The sequence below is a fragment of the Polyodon spathula genome, unplaced genomic scaffold, assembly GCF_017654505.1.
Source record: "Polyodon spathula isolate WHYD16114869_AA unplaced genomic scaffold, ASM1765450v1 scaffolds_3253, whole genome shotgun sequence".
Lineage (NCBI taxonomy): Eukaryota > Metazoa > Chordata > Actinopteri > Acipenseriformes > Polyodontidae > Polyodon > Polyodon spathula.
This window is the reverse complement of record NW_024474717.1, coordinates 5,923-12,364: the sequence shown is the minus strand read 5'-3', so window position 1 is coordinate 12,364 and position 6,442 is coordinate 5,923. Positions and strand designations below refer to the sequence as shown.

Here is a 6,442-nt window from a genome sequence, read left to right as displayed (position 1 = left end):
CTTATCTGTGATGATACAAGAATAGAAAGCACACATGGGTTATGAAGAGAGAAGGAAGGAAATTCAATCTGTTCTGCCTGAAGTTCATAAACAAACACAACAGAAGCTGACAAAATGAACCCTCAGTTTGAAGAGCTCTGCTCACACTGCCAATAGAGAGAGCAACTATTTATCCATATCTTCCAAACAAATTCAGAAAATGTGCAGCAATACTGAAGCAGACTGTCGGCATGCACAGGAGTGCCCTGCCATGCTGCAGAGTGCAATCCATGCTAAATGGATACAATGCAGCTCTGCTGGGGCTGTGTTTGACATGCTTTCAGTTTGTGTAGAGACAGGATTGTTCAGGTACTCAACACAAACACTCCATCCCAAATACAAGGACATTGGGGCTTGATTTGATGTGCTTGTAATGTGCTGGGATAAGACACAGCTGGATGTTTTACTGCAGTTGACAGCACTGAGGAATAACCCTGGATTGCATCAGCCACCTCTCTGTAGTTCTCACTGCGTTCCCTCCATACTGCACACAAGGGCTTGAACCAATCAAGGGGAATTCTCTGCTGCTGTTCAATTCTTTATTCAAACCCAGCTGTGGTTTCTTCCTAGCAAATAAGCCCCTTGGTTTCTTCTATCCTTCCCATTGCAAATACACTGCAACAGCCATAGTAGTTCTAATATATTTAGGTGGAAATGTGGAAAATAAAACATTGCATTATACTGTAATATAAAGGGAAGACTGAACACAATCCATGATTCTGTGTTGCTAACTGACCAGCCTTTCATTCCTCTGGGGGTCTGGGATCCAGTCCAGCTGGGCAGGTCTTCAGTAAAAGCAGTGTTGGGTCACTTCTTGGTGTCCAGTTAACATTAGTCCACATCACATAGAAGTTACATAGTAAATACATGGGTACTTACACATGATTACAATGTTATCATTCATCGTTACAATGTACTGAATGTGTACATCTTAATGTAAAGTTTTTCCCCGTACAGAAATACGGTAACATGTAGATCTTATCATTGTCATTTACAAACGCAACATTGCAAATGGTTTGAGTCTTTTGAGAGTTTGCTAAGTGTGATTGAAGCACCTCCAGACGCTGCAGTTCTATTCTTCTGACAGCAGATGGCAGTGTCTCCCTCAGAATGGCAGCACTGGAACAGATCACAGTTCAATGTGAAAACACTGCAGGCTGTGTATTACTGAGCTCCAGAGTAACAGTGAGACCAGCCTGCTGTGCTTCCCTGCAGAACAGATTCACACTCACCCACCTCATCAGCTCAGTGCAGCATGGATGTGTGGAAGACTGCGTTTGCGCAGCATGTATTTATGCATGGAATATCTGCTTTGAACACATTTCTCCAGATCTCTTACAAGCAGGATGAATGAGAAGGAATTAAAACAGTTTACCTGTGAATTCTCCAAAGAAATATTGCAAAAAGCTTCTTTCCTAAAATCATTAAGGGGTGTGTATTTAAAGCACGATGACTGTGCCAGCTACCCTTTAAACAATGATCTGTGTGAATCAATCAGGGCCCAGTTGTTTGCTGATAATCTGTGCTAATGGGCTGATTGTTCTATTAGTGCTCAATACACAGTCTAGGCTGAGTCTAAATTGACACATGGGACTCAATTAAAGATGAGAAGATCCCTCCTTGAAATACTCAAGGTCCTGATTATGAATGAGAAATGATCAATCATAAAACACATGATTTGAGTGGATGAGAATAATAAGATTTGTTTGAAACATTTCCCCAGCCCCTCTATCATAGTCGAGGGATTCCAGTGTGCAGTGATTCTGGGAGTCAGCAATATAAACAAGCTGCTTTAAATAATGCACAGAAACGTATGCAAATGTCCAGGGCTTCACTTCCTATTTAACTCTGCTGCAGTGCAGATAGGAGCAGGAGGAGAGGTAGCCTGTCTGCTGGTTACAACACTTTCTTCTTTCAATAAGCACAATACTGCAGTACAATGGGGATTTTAACAGCTCTCTGTATAATAATGACAGCTCTATCAAGTAAGTATGTGACACTTGTGGAGATTAGCCTGCATTGATTCTGTATATTACTTGATGTTTTAGCAGTAGTTACTGTACGTTGTTTGCTTTTTTCCTCAAGGTGTCAGGTCTGATGTAGTGTTGACTGAGTCCGGAGCAGGAGTTGCAAAGCCTGGAGGGTCCCATAAACTGTCCTGTAAAGCCTCTGGATTCACATTCAGCAGCTACTGCATGAGCTGGGTTCGACAAGCTCCTGGAAAGGGTCTGGAATGGGTGGCTACTATTAGCAGTGGTGCTGCTAGTTACACAAGCTATGCCCCGTCTGTCCAGGGAAGATTCACCATCTCCAGAGACAATTCCAACAGCATGCTGTATTTACAAATGAACAGCCTGAAGACTGAAGACTCTGCCCTGTATTACTGTGCTCGAGACTCACAGTGATGCAATCAAACCAAGCAGCCGTACAAAATCCCTTCTCTTCAGGACTGCAGCACTGATCACTCACAGCTTCTGCTTTCTTTTTCATGGTTGAGTTGTGGCAGATCAACCATGAGATTCAGACTGTTTGTCTGTTAGAGCACCAGACCCCACTCTCCCCTTGAAATAAAGTTGATTGATATCCAGTTGAATTGCAGGTTTCCTGTGGCAGTGCCGTTTTGAAACATTGCGGTTGTGTTTTCGTGGCTGAGGTTTCTGATGGTGGAGCAGAGCACTGGCTTCGCTTTCTGAAGCTGCTTTTGCAGGTTTGCAGTTTCTTCAAAGGTTTCCTGCTGATTTTCGACTATTGCCGGCTGATGGACACTCAAAAGATGTGAAGAGCATTCTCCTTTGTTGGACAGAGATGGGTCCAGTGATTGTTTATAGAGGCCTTGTTCTTGGTGTGCTGTTAGAGCCATTACTTCACGACTTTGTTGTGGTTCTGAGAGTTGACAGTTAACCGGATCTTCTTTCTGGCGGACTGATTCGGTCAGGTTCTTTCACGCTGAGCTTGTCGCGTCCAAGCGTCAGCGTCCAGCGTATTGTGACGCCGTCAACGTGCTTTCACACTAAAGGCGTTGAAATGATGAGAAGGCGCGAAACGGCAAAGCTGTGACGCACAAGAAGCCGAGCTGTATTATTTTTAAATAATATAATTATTAAATACTACTCGTTCATGTGTATGATAGAGCACTGTCCCTAAAAATAAAAACAACAGCCATAGTTAAAACAAATAAAGAACACAAATAATAAGAAATATTATACTTGAATAATAATAAACAATAATAATAATAATAATAATAATAATAATAATAATAATAATAATAATTTACCACAGTCCATCAGGCAGTCCTTATAACAGAGACAAAGACAAAAACTGCAAGTAACAGAAGCAGGGGTTGGTTAGTAGTTAGTTGTAGTTAGTTTCCAGTGTGTGCGTGTGTGTGTTGGTCTGTTTTACGCTTGATTTGCATACATGCTTTAGACTGTTTATCATTTAAAAACTGAAACACATTTACACCAAATTGGTGTAAAACCTGACCACGATATATTAGTTACAGAAAGAAAAAAACAAAACCAAAAGAAAGCCGTTTTGTCAGAAGTGGGATTCGAACCCACGCCTCCAGAGAGACTGCGACCTGAACGCAGCGCCTTAGACCGCTCGGCCATCCTGACTTGCTGCTTGATTTAATTTTAATGTGTGTAGTCTTTGACAGTAATGTGTTTCTGACGCGCTATAAAAGGTACTCATCATCATAAAATAATAAATAAGAGTATTTCACACTTTGAGGAGTGAGTGGCTCTTAGAAGAGCCTTTGCGTTTCAGGGTGCTTTCTCGAAGGGTCTTGCAGTTTAAATGCGTTCTCCTCGGATGCGGCGGGCCAGCTGGATGTCTTTGGGCATGATGGTGACACTCTTGGCGTGAATGGCACACAGGTTGGTGTCCTCAAACAGCCCGACCAGGCAAGCCTCGCTAGCCTCCTGCAGCGCCGTTATCAACCTCTTGAAGACAGATTTTAAAACCCTATACAGTGACAAGCAGCCGATACCGGAGAATATATAGAGGATCCGAACTGCTCTGATAGTATATGAGACACCTATACCATATGGTAATTTCTCTGACCAGCCGCTGGAAGGGCTGCTTGCGGATATGGAATCGGTGGGCCCACTGATAGTGGCGGATCTGTAGCGGTGAGGTTTCTTATTTAGCCGGGATAAAGTGATCAGAGAGGGGAATAGCTCAAATGGTAGAGCGCTCGCTTAGCATGCGAGAGGTAGCGGGATCGATGCCCGCATTCTCCACATGAGTTTTTCTTCTTCTAAATGATTCATCTATTGCAATCAAAAGCTTGCAAAACTCCAATTATGCTCCAATAGACAGAATTAGAAACGCATCCATTCATTCACTATATGGAATATATAAACAATGTGTTTTTCCAACGTCAGTGTGGCAAAGTTGAGGTTGAAGAGGAAAAAGCAACGGGGATATAAATGCAACTCTAGAAAAATGCACTGAGTAAAGGAGCGCACACGACCCGATGAATAGCCATTGGAGCAGGCATGAAATGTACTATACCGTAACGGCGCGGCGGCGGGACAGCGCTGCACAGACTGAGACAAAACTGCAAGCAACAGAAGCAGCGGGCAGAGCTCTTGGACTGTGTAATTAGATGCCATTGTGTGTGTGTGATTTGCATACATGCTTTAGATTAAAAAATGAAACACATTTACACAAATTGGTGTAAAACTAGACCACTATACATTAGTTACAAAGAGGTTGACAAGTTTTGTCAATTTATATGACAGAAAAAAGAAGCAGAAAGAGTTACTTCAGGAATGTTTAATATTATAACGCGACTTCTTTATATAATATTGATATTTGACAATAATTCATTTCTGCAATGGCACCACATTGATGGATAATTCTCTGTTCAGGGGTGCTGAGATATGGAGTTATCAAGGAGTCTCATCTTCTATATTTTAGCAGCTAACCAAAATAAAAACTGCTAAACAAGGGATTGGTTTGTTTGTCTTGTTTTAAGCTCTTTCACTCGATACAAAGCTCTAGTAACTCCAGTATTAGTTTGCTCAGGATTTCCACAGACTGCTCCTCCTCCCTGGTGTAGCTGCAAATGAACAGCCTGCAATCTGGAGACTGCTGTACCAGCGCATTGTCTCTTTCCTTCTCATTGAGTGCTATTGCTTTACATGCAGCACTTCTCATTTCCTGACACTAGATGGCAGTGTCTCCCACAGAATGGCAGCACTGTAACAGTATAAAGATCTGACACATGCGCATTACTGAGCTTCACAGTAACAGTGAGATCAGTCTGCTGTTCTGCCTGCAAAACACAGTCTCACTTCACCACCTCAGCAGCTTCACAGGACACAGAGAAGTCAAGAAGCATTTAGGGTTTATTGGAAACATTTTACGGTTGGATATTGTTAAAAATACCCCAAACAAAAAACCCAACTATCTACCCTTTTCTTTCTCTAAAATATGAACATAATGTTTGTGTTTAAAATGCCGCTGATCAGCACTGTTCCAAGGTTGTGGATTTCCCCAGCCCCTCTATCATAGTCGAGGGATTCCAGTGTGCAGTGATTCTGGGAGTCAGCAATATAAACAAGCTGCTTTAAATAATGCACAGAAACGTATGCAAATGTCCAGGGCTTCACTTCCTATTTAACTCTGCTGCAGTGCAGATAGGAGCAGGAGGAGAGGTAGCCTGTCTGCTGGTTACAACACTTTCTTCTTTCAATAAGCACAATACTGCAGTACAATGGGGATTTTAACAGCTCTCTGTATAATAATGACAGCTCTATCAAGTAAGTATGGGACACTTGTGGAAATTAGCCTGCATTGATTCTGTATATTACTTGATGTTTTAGCAGTAGTTACTGTACGTTGTTTGCTTTTTTCTTCAAGGTGTCCGGTCTGATGTAGTGTTGACTGAGTCCGGGGCAGGAGTTGCAAAGCCTGGAGGGTCCCATAAACTGTCCTGTAAAGCCTCTGGATTCACATTCAGCAGCTACTTGATGGTCTGGGTTCGACAAGCTCCTGGAAAGGGTCTGGAATGGGTGGCTTACATTAACGCTGCTGGTAGTAGTACAAGCTATGCCCCGTCTGTCCAGGGAAGATTCACCATCTCCAGAGACAATTCCAACAGCATGCTGTATTTACAAATGAACAGCCTGAAGACTGAAGACTCTGCCCTGTATTACTGTGCTCGAGACCCACAGTGATGCAATCAAAGCAAGCAGCCGTACAAAAAACCCTCTCTTCAGGACTGCAGCACTGATCACTCACTGCTTCTGCTTTCTTTTTCATGGTTGAGTTGTGGCAGAGATTCAGACTGTTTTCAGACTGTTTGTCTCTGTGAATTTCGAAGAAAACAAAAGTGGCAACTCCCCAGACATGCAAACAATCAGCTGGACAAAATCTATATGACTCCCCAGTC

General features: G+C 42.6%; 1 non-coding gene across 1 annotated transcript; it reads right to left on the bottom strand.

Moving 5' to 3' along the window:
* Window positions 1-3,574: 3,574 nt before the first annotated feature.
* trnal-cag lies at window positions 3,575-3,656 on the bottom strand. Its single transcript has one exon. It is a non-coding gene; the product is annotated as a tRNA-Leu (tRNA).
* Between the last annotated feature and the right edge of the window lie 2,786 nt (window positions 3,657-6,442).